The sequence below is a fragment of the Photinus pyralis genome, unplaced genomic scaffold (genome assembly GCF_008802855.1).
Source record: "Photinus pyralis isolate 1611_PpyrPB1 unplaced genomic scaffold, Ppyr1.3 Ppyr1.4_LG5, whole genome shotgun sequence".
NCBI classification, from domain to species: domain Eukaryota; kingdom Metazoa; phylum Arthropoda; class Insecta; order Coleoptera; family Lampyridae; genus Photinus; species Photinus pyralis.
The window spans coordinates 45039587-45056381 of record NW_022170596.1 but is presented as its reverse complement, the minus strand read 5'-3'; positions in this window follow the sequence as shown (position 1 = coordinate 45056381).

Sequence of the window (16795 nt, the reverse complement as noted above, 5' to 3'; positions counted from 1 at the left end):
ACGGTAGTGTAGGCAATCAAACTTTTCCACACGATTAAGTAAGTCAACATACTGGCGTCAATCGTGCATAATTTGTAATCTTGCACTGTAAAATTAAATAAATTCAAAAGTCTTCTTAAAGATGAATGTTTAGAGAGCAGGTGCGTCGACTGCAGACAGGACAGACAGATCTCATCCGATTTATTTCACACGAAGTGCCTGCTTTATTGAGCCGTCCGTACACGTGAGGAATAACTAAACGTCTTTCCTAAGCCAACTATTTGAATTAATAGTCTAATTAGTCATAGGTAAACAAGAATCTCCAAAATGTAAGATGATTAGTTACGATACCTTATGTTTTAAAACACATTCCGAAAGCAATTCTAAATATAAAGCAGTTGGGTTTTCTTTCCTTCGATTTTAAGACACGCTTACGAAAGGGAATATAAAAGGAGAGACCACCCTACAAGCAATCAGAAATATAGAGGTAGCGTGAACCACTGTGAAATTATTTCGAATGAGAGTAATAGCCAATATCACACTATTGACGATGAAATCTTTAATGTTTATGCAACAGGTGTTTTCAAAACATACCTACTTATCTTTATTTCATCTGGAACGTTGATTTTACGCTTACGCTCTTTGTTTTGAATTAGTTTAATTCCCTTCGACGTATTTCTATTCTATGTCCACCGACCATTTAATACATTGCGATCTAGAAAACTACGGAGAGCTTTACGAACTGAATTTAATCCACTCGTTTTTTTTTCGAAAAATGCGCGGTTACGAGAGTACAATTTTTAATTTTATGTAGGATGTATTTACCTAGAAACAAATTTAAAGCAAAACAAAATTTATTTATTTTATAACACATGTTAAATTGACATTTTAATAGGTTTGGATGAGTAAACTAAGTGCATCCTTAACCGTAAGGGTGATCACTTTAACCGCAAGGGTAGATAAAGTGAAACAGATGAACTGCCATTTTTGTTTCAAATGGGACGCAAAGCACGATATAAAATGACGTTCAGACACTGACAATGCTGTTTCTATGGAAATGAGCGCGACGACAGAACCTAAGCTTGTTTGACGTCTAAATTTAATTCAGAATATTGTCAGAAGCTTTACAATCACTTATATGGCTTCTGCTATAAAATAAAGTTTTGCATTTATTTATTTATTTATTATCCCTCTTTTTGTTCTGGGCCCTCAACAGGCTTGCGCCCAATTACAGAGTGACCCGCATAATGCTTTTTTTGAGGTGCCTCTGCAGAAGGTCTTAAGTTGTTCTATACTACTCCGGTATTTACCTTACCAATTAGGAAAACTGCAGGAAAACCTGATTCGGAGTAGCCGGCAGAATGCTCGAAACTGGTCTAAGGCAATTCCCATCTCTGCCACAGATGAAAAATTCACCTCAACTAACATTATACTGTATACACGACGATAAGGGGAAACTATCACTCACTGATTAATATATCCCTTTATCTTTTTATGTAATAAATAACTATTATCGACATATGCACCTTCAACTTCAGCACATTTATTCAACCACATCTGCAATAAACAAATCCCTTTTGGTAGCTCTTCAACATATCACTAACAACAACTTTCAGATCATCATCAGAAGTCAATCTTTGGCCTCGTGTTTTTCCAACTTGGGAAACAGATGTCATAGGGTGCTACATCCATGTCTTGATTGTTGGAGAGCACACTCATTGATGATAATTGTGAAACTTTTTGATGACAGTTTTAGAATTTTTTGGTAGTCTATTACACATTGCTGTTAATTGTAGTGCCCTTTTTCATGTACTCAATGATCAATCGACAGGATCCGCTCTCAATCCCAGAAATCCGTTGCCATAATTTTTTTCGCTGATCGCTGTGTTTTCGCTTTTTTTTAAAACATCATATTTTCCTGACAAATTTCCTGTCTGACAAGTTTTAAGGGAAATTTTTCGAAAGAAAAAAATTCCCCTTATGTGATGGTTTTGTCCGTCTGTCCATCTGTTCCTCGTCTAACTCGAGAACGAAAAGAAAGAGACAGCGATGTCGCCAGTCGATTTCTACGAGTTCAAGGATCAGTGCTATTCAATATGAGCCGGATCAAAAGTCTGGTTTCCGACTACGAGCTGAGTGGCAATAAAAAATTCTCCTACTGAAAATCGTATGCGATTTTTCGTGTCTTTCTGCTGAGAGGAGCCTGTAGTCCAGGCAACGAAGCCCAAAAAAGGCTGAATAGAGGAAACAAATCATGTAGAAGCCATGGCACAAATGTAGGGGAAGGTATCCTGAACAACATACTAAAAGTACTGGGGGGTGGGGGGTGAGCTATGGGTGGGGAGAGGGGATAAGTTTTTCGTGAATAATTTGAAAACGGTTGCTTCTAGTTAAAAATTTTGCTCTAGAGAATTAAACAGCATAAAATTATCTACAAAATGATATATCACAGTATATAATAAATACTTAATGAGATCCAGAGGGGAGAAAAATCAAAATTTTTAAAATTTTAACCGGTACGCACACGGGGATCCCGAATGCGATTATGTTACGTAGGCGGGAGGGTGGAGGTCCACGGGGAGGTGCATTCTGGTGGACAGCAAGGACGTCATTAGTTCACTCTAATCACGTTATGAGGCTCCTATTGTTCAATCGTTTCATCTATTCAAATGCAACGTGTTGCTGTTGTCCCATGACAACGACGCGAACGAACTCATTCAGTTCCATTGTCTTTAGTGAGTCTTTAAGATAAGTTGAGTATCTTTAAGCTAGTGTGTTTAATTGACTTGTGTTTTACTTTACTTGATGTCAAATGATTAACTATGGCTGATAAGTGATTAATTTGCGAGGATGATTTATGTCAAGTGGGAAAAAAAGGAATAAATGGATTAGTAAGATCCAGTATTCTGAGAAAAGATGAGCAAGTAGACAGTTTTAGGAGGAAAGAGAGCGGCCTGTGTTTTTTTACAGATACAACAGTGGCTCAATAACCCCTTACCGCCCACTCAATGGGATTGGGCCGAAGGAGAAGACGGGGTAGTATTCCCAGTAACCACAAATGATCCAGTGGCACCCGAGGCGATACTTAACACAATATTTTGCCGATGTACAACTTGGTACAGAGGGAGGTGTGGCTGCCGCAAAGCAGGCATTGCTTGCTCCGTCGCTGGCGGCAATTGCCTTGGCATGTGCACGAATGGAGCCCTGAATGATGCCATCGATGACGACGACGACGATGACGATTTTGACTCCTGCCCACACAATCTCGTCTATGTAACATAGTCGCAATCAGACTTACCGTGTATATACGACTATTTAAAAATTTTTAATTTTTCTTCCCTCTGTATTTCATTAAGTATCATCATGACTTATATACTATGCTATATCATTTTGTAGGTAATTTTATGGAGTTTAATTCTCTAGAGCAAAATTTTTAATTAGGAGCAACCGTTTTCAAATTATTCACGAAAAACTAAAAAAAGGGACCTTTAACCCCTCCCCCCGCCCTTAGCTCACACCCCTCCCCCCAATACTTTTAGTATGTTGTTCAAGTTATTTTTCCTTCGTTGCCTGGACTACTGGGAATCCATCTGGGCGACACTTTATTCATTCCCAAATCTTCCTGTAAAATTCAAAATTGTTGTGTTATGATATGGGCACGTTCCGTGCAATAACTGAAACTGAAATGTGTTCTTGCCTCAAGAAAGCTACCATATTTTGGATCGTTTTACTTGATTTATTTGATTATATAGGTAATGGATGATTTTTACCAAATACATCAGCAAGCATCTGATCGTGAATAATTTTTGGGGCAACACAATATTCTTATGGTTTATTGGCGTTTACTTCATCGCCCACACCAGTTCTAATGTTAAATTAGATTTTAGACCGGAAAATACTCTGTAGACTTTTCGAGATCTTTCTGTGTTCTTTCAACATCCTGCATAGAAGATTTTTAAAAAGCCTTTTGGCTCGGGAACATATTCTAAACGCTTCCTAGTGTAACAAAAGGCTATCTTTAAAACCTTCTGCAGAGGCACCTCTAAAAAGCATTATGCGGGTCACTCTGTAATTGGGCGAAAGCTTGTTGAGGGGCCAGAACAAAAGAGGGGTAAAAAAATAAAAAATAAATAAAAATAAAACACATAGTACTTCCGAAAAGTTATTTAGACTCTTTGCAGAGTAGACTACTGCCCTGGGGCCCCGTGCACCCCCAAGAAAATAAAAATTAAAACACTTCATCGAACGAAAATTTTAATTGAAAATAATGTTCCTGCATTATTCTCTAAATTAATACCATACATGATTAAGGTGGTAAGAAAAAGAAAACAAGTATAAATTGTGCACAAGTCTTGAGCAGATAAAGCGCATTTTTTTTAACCGAAATAGCTTTTGTTTTGACATCACCAATTTTTTGCAGACGTCTCAATCGCTCTTTGTGAGTAGTTACTTTCTTCCGACAATCCGTTCTTGAGGTATAAGGGAACATACCCGATCACGATAAGAGGTCGAGGAGGAAGGCTATGGTTGGTAGAAATTAATTCCTTTCGTTGAGACCTTTCATTAGAATACCATGAAGGATAAAACTAGTTCCATTCCCCCCTTCCACCCCGTACTTTGATAAGAGGACACAAAGAAGGGCAGTAGGACACAAAGAAGGGTAGTAGTTGGTAGAAAACGGTTTCTTTCGTTGAGACCTTTAATTAGAATCCAATGAGATAAAAGTAATTTTTACCCCCCCCCCCCCTCTCAAAGCCTCCGTCGCCCACTGATCCCGAAAAAGAGTCGCACGGGAAAGTTATAATTTGTACAAACCAATTTATTTCGATGAGACCTTTCATTAGAACACCATGAAGGGTAGAATATGTGTCCCCACCCCTAAAGTTTAACTTGGCACCACTAAAGGCATGCGTATGCAAAATCTGAGACCAATTTGTCGTATGTAAAAGTTATGTACGTTTTACTTTCAAAAACAGCACCCCAGGAAATAATTCTTGCCCCCCCCCCCCCTTAAGACCAGCTAAAATTTGAATGGCCGCCTGACATCCCTTCAAGGGTATAGGCTACCCCTATTGCAAAAAATTCCAAGGACTACTAAAGGTAGTTCCAAACGGTAGAAATGGGTAAAGGAATGGTAAATTTGTTCGCACAAAATCTTACCCAATATAATTTTTTTTGTAAACGTTTATAGTTTTCACCAAAGCTAAGAAAATGTATAGGAATAACCGCCATTATTCTACGACCTCTCAATAAAATGACGTTTTATTAACCTAAAGTTGTGTTTTCCTGACGATTTGCGCCACCTTGCACCAATGCCGATGTAAGCGTAAGCACAAATTACGAAACGATCGATACAGATACACATTGACGAAGTCAATAAGAAATAAATTGATATTAAAGGGTCGTAGGTTATCGAATTGTCTTAAAAATAAATTTCTAAAAAAACATCTAAATACTAAATCTGTAATGGGGGGCACATAAAAGTGAAACATTCTTTTCTCGTTAACCTCGATTTTGGTAGACATTTTTTTGTATTTGTTTTTTGCTGCGCATAGTGTTCCTGTTCAAAAGCACAAACACTTTTTTTGATCTAAAAATATTTGCTCATAAAAAAATAACCCACGATTACCATCTACTTATCGCATTTGTTTTTAAAATTACTGATATTTCCCAGAAAAATAAACTACAAATGTTTTCGATTCGTGATATGATAATAGGTACTGCGAAGGTTAACTACAGATATATACGGAAATGCGATTACATTTTGTTATAAGTAGTGCTTTATCTATATACTTTTTACTTTCCATTTTTTTCATCATAGTTTTTTCCTATGCCACTATGTACAAATACTATTATACCCACCGTACTTTATCATCGATGCTTTCTTCCTTTCTTCATCGCCATGGCGACCATGAGTTTGATATTTTTCTTATAGATTGGATCATGACCCTCAAAGTGATTGAAAACCACAACAGCACGGGTCCGGGCAGAGGGCTGCCAAAGAGAGAGCGAGGGCGTGATCTAAGACCATTTCCTCAAAAGTGTATAGTTGAAATCCACAGAAAGGCAGTAGCAACGGTTCAAACACAACAATAGTTTCCTGTTTAGTAGGGAAATGCGTTAAAATTTAAAGAACTCATGGACACATTTTTAATATCTAACTCGTAATTTTCGTCTGTAAATTCAAAATTGTCACATTTCCAGTTTCCAGTCACAAAAGAGACGGAATTAGCAATTTTTAAATCGCAATTAAACGACTCATCAATTCAAAAGGTCATTATTACTGTCATGATCGGTGTTAAATATAAACATACAGATAATTTTTCTACGTAATACAGGTGTTACTACAAGTGTAAAGTATTTCTAAATAAAACTGATAACCGTGAATTTTATTACAACGAATGATGCAGCACTTTTAATAATGTAAAAAAAAAATGTATCTGACTAATTACACTTACGACGCGTTTTGCAAGACTTGGGCGAAAGTAGATTGCCACCTGTTTAAAAATAGTTTGCTAACCATCAAAATGGATTTTTTGCGAAGGATCCACGAGACCTTTGAAATGTTATGTAGTAATTGTCGGAAAGAATGCAGCAACATCGAAGTACAATTGGAATTGAATGTTTGTATTGTACCTGTGACGTATTATTTGATATAATACTTCCTGAATTATTACTTACAATCTATTTCCAAAAAATACATAATTTTACAGTTGCTTCGATTTCGTTCAAATTTTGTAGATTAGGCATACAGGATGTAAGATTATCAAACACTTTTTTCTATATGAGTTTTTAGCGCCGTGACGTCACACAACTTTTTTTTTCAAATTGCAACCCAAAATTTTTTATTAAGTTTTTCAAAAAGATTCTTTGTTTAACCTACAAAATTGGGTTTTTTTATTTGAAAAAAAAACTGGGGAAATTCCCCGGAATCCAGCAGATTAGTGCGCGATTAATATTTGGGATAAGTGATTGCTTGAGAAGTTTGGTCGTTATATTCTGTTTAGTTTAATGCGAAGTACTTAAGATAAAATATCAGTGTACAGGGCGGTTCAAATTCGTGGGTCACCATTAGGATCTCCGTAACGGTATCTCTATACAGCGTAGGTTGTTAAATGGGGGCGAAGTTGCCTCTTTTTGTGACTAAGAAAACCCGTTTGAAATTTTTGATAATTCTTTGAAAATAACAAGCTACTTCTTTCTTAGTTCTTATGGGCGCTACACTGAATTTTTACGGAATGAGATAGACGACAAATTTTTCTTGTAAACTTATGTACAAGTATAGTGTGACGCGTCATTATTTTTCTTTTTCTATCCTCTATCTTATTCCGTAAAAATTCAATATGGCGCCCATAAAAATAACAAAGTAGTAACTCGTAGCTTCTACACACTGGCGGATACAACAAGGGCCAATAGGAGCAATCTACCCCTCCGACAAGCCTAAAAAACCGAAAAGGAAAAAACCCTCTTTTAAACAACTTCATTTACAGTGTTTCCATTACATTCCCCACTTTCTATGTTTATAAAAATGTGTACTATGCAGGACTTGGAACCCATATAAAATATAGGTTCCGTTTCCGCACTATTTAGGTAGAATCATTTTTTTAAGGGTTCCGGTTCTGTGGCAGTAATTTTCGGTTCTGGCTCCAGTTTTTTTTGCGGTTTTTAAGAATTCCAACATAAATAAACTCTTCAACTCTCTTACTGTTTTTGATTCATTTTTGGCCACTCTAAAATATTGTATATTTTTTTAGTATCAGGGTTAAGTTAGTAGAAATTAATGGGCAGCTCTGAAGAATAAAAGTGAAAATTTGAATTTTTGACTTTTGAAATTTCTTGCAAGTTGTAAATTCTTGAACGTAATTTAGAAGGAAAGATTTTATTCTTGGTCATCTAATCGATACCGGATCAGTCATCGGCGATAACGAATATTAATAATCAAGTCGTTTTTATCGATACTACTACAGAACTAAATAATGATTCAAACAAGGAAAAGTAGAGCAAGTCAGAATTCAGACGCAAATTTTAGGAGCAACAATATAAAAACTATTTCCCTATCACAAAGCCCAACGTATCTCTACCTAGGTACAAAAGAGAAAGAACCGAAGAATACCAGTTCTTCTTCTTAAATATCGGTTCCGGTACCAGTTCTTTTCGTTTCCGGTACCAACCCCTGGTACTGTATGTGGACATCGAAAACTTGAATTTATTGTTTGAAATGGAATCCTGACTTATATGTATCTCCTCTTGTACATCAATCAATCAGTAATTTTCGACTATTGACAATGTGGCCCTCCTGACAAGTCTCTCTGGATCCGCCACTACTTCTACATCTAGCGTGTGATGGAAATTCTGATAACAGATTCAGATCTCCGAAAAGAGGAGCCTACGGAAAGAGAACTGTCGATTTTCGACATTTTCAAAATTGCTGAAACCACAATGTAAAAACAATTACGGTGGGCGAAAGGCTCACACGCGGGTAGCGCAGGGTTACTCTTGGGAAAATAAAAACAAAATTTGTCATTTTCAGTTTTTCGGCGACATCTGAGTTATGTTCACGGATTTTTTAAAAAGCGTTCTTTAGTCACAAAAAGGGGCAATGGGGCAAATTTGCCCCCTATTTAACCTACACTGTATCTCTCACCGTTATGGAGATCCCACTGGTGCACCATCAACTTGAACCACCCTGTACAAGTCTACAAGTCTATATACCTAATGCAGTTTTTATCATAAGTAACTAATATTAAAAAATTAAGTTAAAATAAACAAAAAAACGGTCTAAAATTATATTTTACTCTCGATTTTACTGCAAATATTCATGAGTAAAATTTATTTGTGACAGATGGATTTTTAATTCCGTTCTTTTTCACAACATAACCTAAAAAATGGTTATAATATACTTGAAAATGGAAAAAAAATCAACGTGTTTCATTCCTCCGACACACCGAGGGATACCGAAGGTGTGCTGCTCAGGGTGAACTGTGGGCGAATTTATTCCGCTGTTTCATATTGTTCAAGGGATATTTGTAGCAACAGGTGCCAGCAGTAGTTCATCAGGCGAAAACGAGTTTGTAATAATAATAAGCGAGATCCGAGATATGTGGGGAAAAAAACAGAGAATATCTCTGTAAGGGTGGTGTCACACTATGCGTTTTTACCGCTCCTGCTAAAATGGATGCGGTTTGACAGTATATGATGCGGTTGCATCCTGGTGCGGCGAAACCGCATATATGTGACAGGTACCATTTAATAACGTGTGATATTATCATCCCGTCAAACCGCATCCGTTTTGGCGGGAGCGGTAAAAACGCATAGTGTGACACCACACTAAGGCATGGTGTAAAGATGAAGAAAAATTGTACTCTTCTGCATTTTTTAGTATTAATTTAGGTTGAATATGCTACCTATATTGGTATCAGCATCGATTAAAATATCTCCCATTTTTTGCTTTTTCTCGGTTGTAAGATTATGTGGACACTTTACTCACGTTTTACTTGAAATGAATTATGAAATACGCATGCACGCACAGGTCTGTTAAAATTTAAGAAAATGCCTTCATTAAAAAAAGTAAAGTTATAACCGCTGCCGCCGTACGAATTACTGTCAGTAAGAATAGTAATCAAAGTGAATTTATTACGGTACTCAAAATGGGAGCAACGTTGCTTAACTTTAGTTAGACAATAAATGAATCATTAGTAATAAGCTTAGAGACTTCTTTCATAGTCTAAGACGAGGTCTACGGTAAATCTATGTACTAGAAATAACAGGCCCAGCGGTCTGGCGAAATGTAGAAATGCTAAACAATACACTGTGTCTATCATGGTGATCTTCGAAACCATAAAAGATACGACTATGGTCAAATTAGGGAAAAGTTGCGTAATTAAACAGTCACAATAACAAACATCATGTTTCAAAGAAACCAGAAATTTCCGATTACTTCCGAAGATATGCCAGAAAAACCGAAATTTGCCGATTTGATTTTTATTTTTTTATTAGGATATTTGAACAGACACAAAAGCATAGAAAACACTTTCTCGTTGCCACTTTTTGAGTTCTAGTACAAGACACCGTTGAGAGATTTTCAATACGTTACGGCGTTTCGGAGAAATTATCAACTTTATTCTTTTATGTGGCCCGTAAAAAGGTACATACTGTATTGACTAGTATTTTTTATTACGAATCCAACAATATATATCAACCAGAGACTTGCTATAACTAGACGGCGCTTAACGTATCTAAGGTGTTGTCGACACAGTATGCAACACACAATGCACCGCGGGGCAAAAATCGCTGAGATGATATGCAATATAATGAAATAAGCTGTTATTTTAGATGTTCCGTTCATTAATCATTCTCGTGATTAGCTCGAATTAGTGAACAGATAAATTTCTGTTGAGAATAAACCAATAAACTTAGGTTAACTTGTGCCTATCAACATGTACTCTGTCGATAAATTTTTAAATAATATGCTGATTTTCAACGGATAAAAGTTTAAAGGGCCAATGGATCAGAGCCATTCGAAGAGAAAAATTTACTCCCACCATAGTGCATTTGCGGGGAATGAAGCCGATTTTAGAAAGGTACCGACGAAGGTGTTAAACAATAATGCAATACCGAGCGTTTTCGACTTTCCCATTCACTTAAAATAACGTAGAAGTATTATTCGACATCCTTTACCAGCAAGACAACGGCAATACCTATTTGCCTATTAGGTATAGACGTAACTAAGTACTTACTGGTACTAAGTATATTTCAGGTTTTGTTACAAGAAAAATAGCTAAGTCTGTTAAATATTCCATATGTGCAGATGCGATATTCGCATCAGAGAGTCATTCAAAGCTTTTAACTAGAAAAAATCGTGGAGGATTGTTGCACGTATCAAGCGATGCATTAAAAATTTGCCAAATTGCTGAAAATGTGTTCAGGTTTTTCATTCAATCCACACCACACCGCGTTGTAAACAAAATGGTTATCAGCAGTCTAAGAAAAATAAATAACAGTTACAGCCCATTTGGGTCTTTGGATAGGCATATATTGAAAATACGCTAAATAATCATATCTTACTACTTACATCTTTAATTTTAAGAGTATATTTTCCCATACGTGTTCACCACCAAAATACACATATAAATCAAATTAGGACTAGAGTAAGGCAGTTATATACCAATTTAGTTCAAATAAAATACCAATAAATTCGATTAAAACAGTTAACAGCTATATGTTATCTTTTTTTGCTACTAAAATTTAGAATAAACATGGCTAAAGCAAGCTGCAGAACGTACGTCTGCCCCGCGATGAACAGTTGGTTGCCTATCCTATCTTGACAACAGGCGTTTATAGTAAAATCTACGTTACGCGCGGTCTAGTTATAACAAGTCTCTGATATCAACACACAAAAAAAAACAAAAGTTGGAAACTGTTTTCAACAAGATGGTGCATGATTCATGAAGCATGAAGAATGCATTTTATCGACGACACTGATTTCGCACTATTCGACTGCCGGAAATATACTAACCGATCCGTGCCGTGTCGAGCCGAATCGATGTGCGCCCTGCTTAATTGACCATTTCTACGTTACCTACTAAGTAACCACTCGCTCCCCACCATCTTAAATTTCCGGCTGAAAACGATCACTACCTATAGCTAGAAGCTAGCGCCACTTTGAGTTCACCTATAGCGCCATTATAGATTTTTCAAAAAAGCCCTTAACTTTGGGGAGTGCTCTGTTAACGCTATCACTACAATTGTATCCGATCACTGATCACTTCCAAAGCCAAGCGCTATGTTCGTCAGACAGTGTGGGGTATATTTTTCCTAGTATCATTTGTTTTCGTGTAAAATTTTGATGTTTTTTCATATACAGGGTGAGTTTTGTTTCACTTTAAGCATTGGGACCTCGGAAACTATAATACATACAGATTTGGTTAAATGAGGAAAGAGTTGTCGTTTTAAGAGCTTATTTTAGATATGCTTTTGTTTTTTCAAAAAAATCCAGTTTACTAGATATGAGCGAGAAACAGATTTAGTGATTTTTCATTACTTATTATCGTTATTAATAAAAAGGGAACAAAATGACACGAATAAAAGTTTTAGACATTTTAATGCTTAACATGATTGATGAGTATATTAATTTCCTTCTATATTTTACAAATGTTGAGTTATAATACAAATTTTAATTTTTAGCTTCCTAGCATGTGCTAGGTAGCTATTGCGATAGGCGTTTTTTGAACATTTCAAAATTTCATCAAATGTCGACGTTTTAGACCATTTTAAGCAACTTTTAAAGAATAAAATTTTTTTCCGTCTGTATGTACGTACGTACGTACCTACGTTTGTTGGCAATTTTCTGAGAAAACGGCTCGACGGATTTTGTTGAAATTTTGTATACAGGGTGTCCCTAAAAGGTCTGTACAACGCGCTACCATGGGTTCTTGGTATCAAAATAGGACGATTTAACCCAACTTACCTCTATCCAAAAGTGTTTCGGTAAGGCGCTATCTACCGCCAAAGATTTAAAAAAAAAATCGTTATTTTTATTTTATCGGAAAATGGTTTTGCCGATTAAAATGAAATTCGGGATCTGAATATCTAATGTAAAAAGGGTCTTTGTGATATCATCGTTTTGATTGTAGTTGCTATGTAGGTGGTAAAATACTGACCATCCACATCTGAAGAGGTCTAAAACTTTTTAACAACTATTTTGACAGTTCTGAATTTTTAGACACTGATAGACAGTTTACTTGCAAGCATTTTTTGTCTCTTGATGAATATTGCTATCTGTGATGGTTTACGAAAAAAAAAAATTTAGGCATTATGAATGGCATGCACCATACATGCGATTGTTCCTCAAAAACCATAAGTGCAAGCAAGAAGTAGGCTATGACGATTTGGAAACCTGTGAGTATACTCCCTAACGCATTGGCGACCATTTCCACGACTGTATCCAAACACTAATAGCATATTAGTTAACTCTGCGTTACTGTATTGAAAGGCCATATTACAATTTTAACAATGAAATTTTAAGTCTTCAAGCAAAACGTAAATTGTTAAAGTTTAAGAAACAACAAACAAACGTTACGCCACTCTAAGGTTTCACAGCCATCTTCTGATTTTTTGAGGAACAATCGCTTGTATGGTGCATGCCATTCATCATGCCTAAATTTTTTTTTTTCGTAAACCATCACAGATAGCGATATTCATCAAGAGACAAAAAATGCTTGCAAGTAAACTGTCTATCAGTGTCTAAAAATTCAGAACCGTCAAAATAGTAGTTAAAAAGTTTTAGACCTCTTCAGATGTGGATGTCAGTATTTTACCACCTACATAGCAACTACATTCAAAACGATGATATCACAAAAACCCTTTTTACATTAGACATTCACATCCCGAATTTCATTTTAATCGGCAAAACCATTTTCCGATAAAATAAAAATAACGATTTTTTTTTTTTATCTTTGGCGGTAGATAGCGCCTTACCGAGGCACTTTTGGATAGAGGTAAGTTCGGTTAAATCGTCCTATTTTGATACCAAGAACCCCTGGTAGCGCGTTGTACAGACCTTTTAGGGACACCCTGTATATGTTTTAGGCATACCGAACAGAAAAATAACCGGCCGGATTTTTGAAAAAAAATTTTGGAGCGCCGTAACGGCATCGAACTTTTTTGTCAAATAGCAACCTAAAATTTTTATTCTATTATTTGGAAGACCTTATTTTCCTGTGTACAACCTACAAAAAATTGGGTCGGGTTATATTATCAAAAAACGGAGAAAAAAATTGTCAAAGTCAAAAAATTGTGTTGCATATGTGCAAAACGCAACGATCTTGTTTCTGAAGCAATTTAAACGAAATTTCTATGGTAAGTCCCTTTAATAAAAGCAAACAAAATTCATGCGCAAAAAACGTGTTGCGCATGCGCAGAAATGCAATTTTCTTATTTATGGAACAATTAAAACGAAATTTGGATGGTAGGTCCTCCTAATAAAAGAAAACTCAGCTAGGAAGCTCTTCTGTCAAGAATTTGACACCTGGTTTGACATGTAATTACTTCAAAGTAGAAATTTATTTGTGCCCCTACAGTGTGTTCTTTCTAAGTAGGTAAAGTTACAAGTTGCAGACATTGTTATCGAGTTGCTCAGGATCGTACTGTACAAGTTAAAAGTGTCTGGATGTCAACACATTTTATAAATGGGAACATGGGAAGTGTATTCTCGCCGAGATTCTCGCGTATTATTGAAAGAAAACGTAATTCTATATTTAAAAAAACCTTCAATGCACAACTATTCAATTAGTTAAAAACAGAACTACACTACAAATAATTAGGAATACAGGGAAAAAAGATATAAAACACAAATAAAATTACAAACAGCAGACTTGCAATCAAGATATTGCCTCCAGTAGGTAAACATCACGTGTAGATCGAAATTTTTTGTGTCTTATTTTGGTTAGTATTGCTTTGTTGTTGGAATTTTTTTTTGCAATTAAGTACATTTAATTTACTTTACCCTAAATCGTCATGAAACCTTCATTTTCATACCTAGTGTATGTCAGGAAATTTTAGTTTCCATGACAGAGGCAGACCAGACTACTTTTTCTGCCACCTATCACTTTACCGGCCGCACCTGTCACTTTTCAGGGCGCACCTGTCACATGGCTAAATGTCTATAATGACTCCTGTCACCACTGACAAATTGACAATCAAACGTTCTATATAAAAATTGAAATTGTATATTAAAATACGATTTCGAGTAAAATTTAATGCAAAGGGGCCTTGTACTTCAATATTTCCTCACCAGCAATGACATTTTCCGGACTTATGTCAATAACTATTCTATTGAACTACCTACTTTACAGCTGTGTCATTAATTAAATGAGGAGTTCTGGGTTTTATACAGAATTTCATGTTATTGTAAATTAAGGTAATTTTTAATACGTAAAAAAATATGGTCCGTTAACACCGAGGTTAGCACTCAATTGCACCCTAGCGCCATCACGGGTAACCCATGACAAATTTTCAAAAAGTTGGGGTCCAACATTTTGCGACCGGTGTTATGCCAACCGATACATCCATGCGCTCAATTGCGCGACTTGAATTAAAGCTAGCGACGTCACCTACATCAAGTTAGCAATAGATTCCAGCAATAGACCTTATTTCATATAAAATAATAAAATAAAGTTTGAAGTCACCTCAAATGGACTTGCACACATGAAGTTAAAAGTTTTTATAAAAAATTTTTTATTAATAATATTAGGGGTTGAAAGGGGGTTAAAAAATAAGGGTAACTTTGTTGGTACAGGTTTTTTTCCCATTTTTTAAAAAGTACAATAAACTTAAAGTGCAAGCACTATAATTGTCAAAATTTCAAAATGTAACCCCGCGCCGTTTTGGAAATAATTAATTTTTTCGGTTTTTGCGGTTATTTATTGCTAGGGGTGTAATTTGTGTGGTGCATCAAATATTTTTGTTTTCAGTTATGATTTTTATTATATGGTCTAATAGTAGTCTAATGTCCAAAAATAAAAATGTAACCCCACGCGGTTTTGGAAATAATTGATTTTTTCGGTTTTTTGCGGTTATTTATTGCGAGGGGTGTAATTTGTGTGGTGCATCAAATATTTTTGTTTTCAGTTATGATTTTTATTATATGGTCTAATAGTAGTCTAATGCCCAAAAATAAAAATGTAACCCCGCGCCGTTTTGGAAATCATTAATTTTTTCTGTTTTTTGCGGTCATCTATTGCTAGGGGGGTAACTAATGTGGTGCATCCAATATTTTTGTTTTCAGTTATGATTTTTATTATATGGTCTAATAGTAGTCTAATGCCCAAAAATAAAAATGTAACCCCGCGCCGTTTTGGAAATAATTGATTTTTTCGGTTTTTTGCGGTTATTTATTGCTAGGGGTGTAATTTGTGTGGTGCATCAAATATTTTTGTTTTCAGTTATGATTTTTATTATATGGTCTAATAGTAGTCTAATGCCCAAAAATAAAAATGTAACCCCACGCCGTTTTGGAAATAATTGATTTTTTCGGTTTTTTGCGGTTATTTATTGCGAGGGGTGTAATTTGTGTGGTGCATTAAATATTTTTGTTTTCAGTTATAATAATTATTATATGGTATAGTAGTCTAATGCCCAAAAATAAAAATGTAACCCCGCGCCGTTTTGGAAACAATTAATTTTTTCTGTTTTTTGCGGTCATCTATTGCTAGGGGTGTAACTAATGTGGTGCATCCAATATTTTTGTTTTCAGTTATGATTTTTATTATATGGTCTAATAGTAGTCTAATGCCCAAAAATAAAAATGTAACCCCACGCCGTTTTGGAAATAATTGATTTTTTCGGTTTTTTGCGGTTATTTATTGCTAGGGGTGTAATTTGTGTGGTGTATCAAATATTTTTGTTTTCAGTTATGATTTTTATTATATGGTGTAATAGTAGTCTACTGCCCAAAAATAAAAATGTAACCCCGCGCCGTTTTGGAAATAATTGATTTTTTCGGTTTTTTGCGGTTATTTATTGCTAGGGGTGTAATTTGTGTGGTGCATCAAATATTTTTGTTTTCAGTTATAATTATTATTATATGGTCTAATAGTAGTCTAATGCCCAAAAATAAAAATGTAACCCCGCACCGTTTTGGAAATAATTGATTTTTTCTGTTTTTTGCGGTTATTTATTGCTAGGGGTGTAATTTGTGTGGTGCATCAAATATTTTTGTTTTCAGTTATAATTATTATTATATGGTCTAATAGTAGTCTAATGCCCAAAAATAAAAATGTAACCCCGCGCCGTTTTCGAAATAATTAATTTTTTCTGT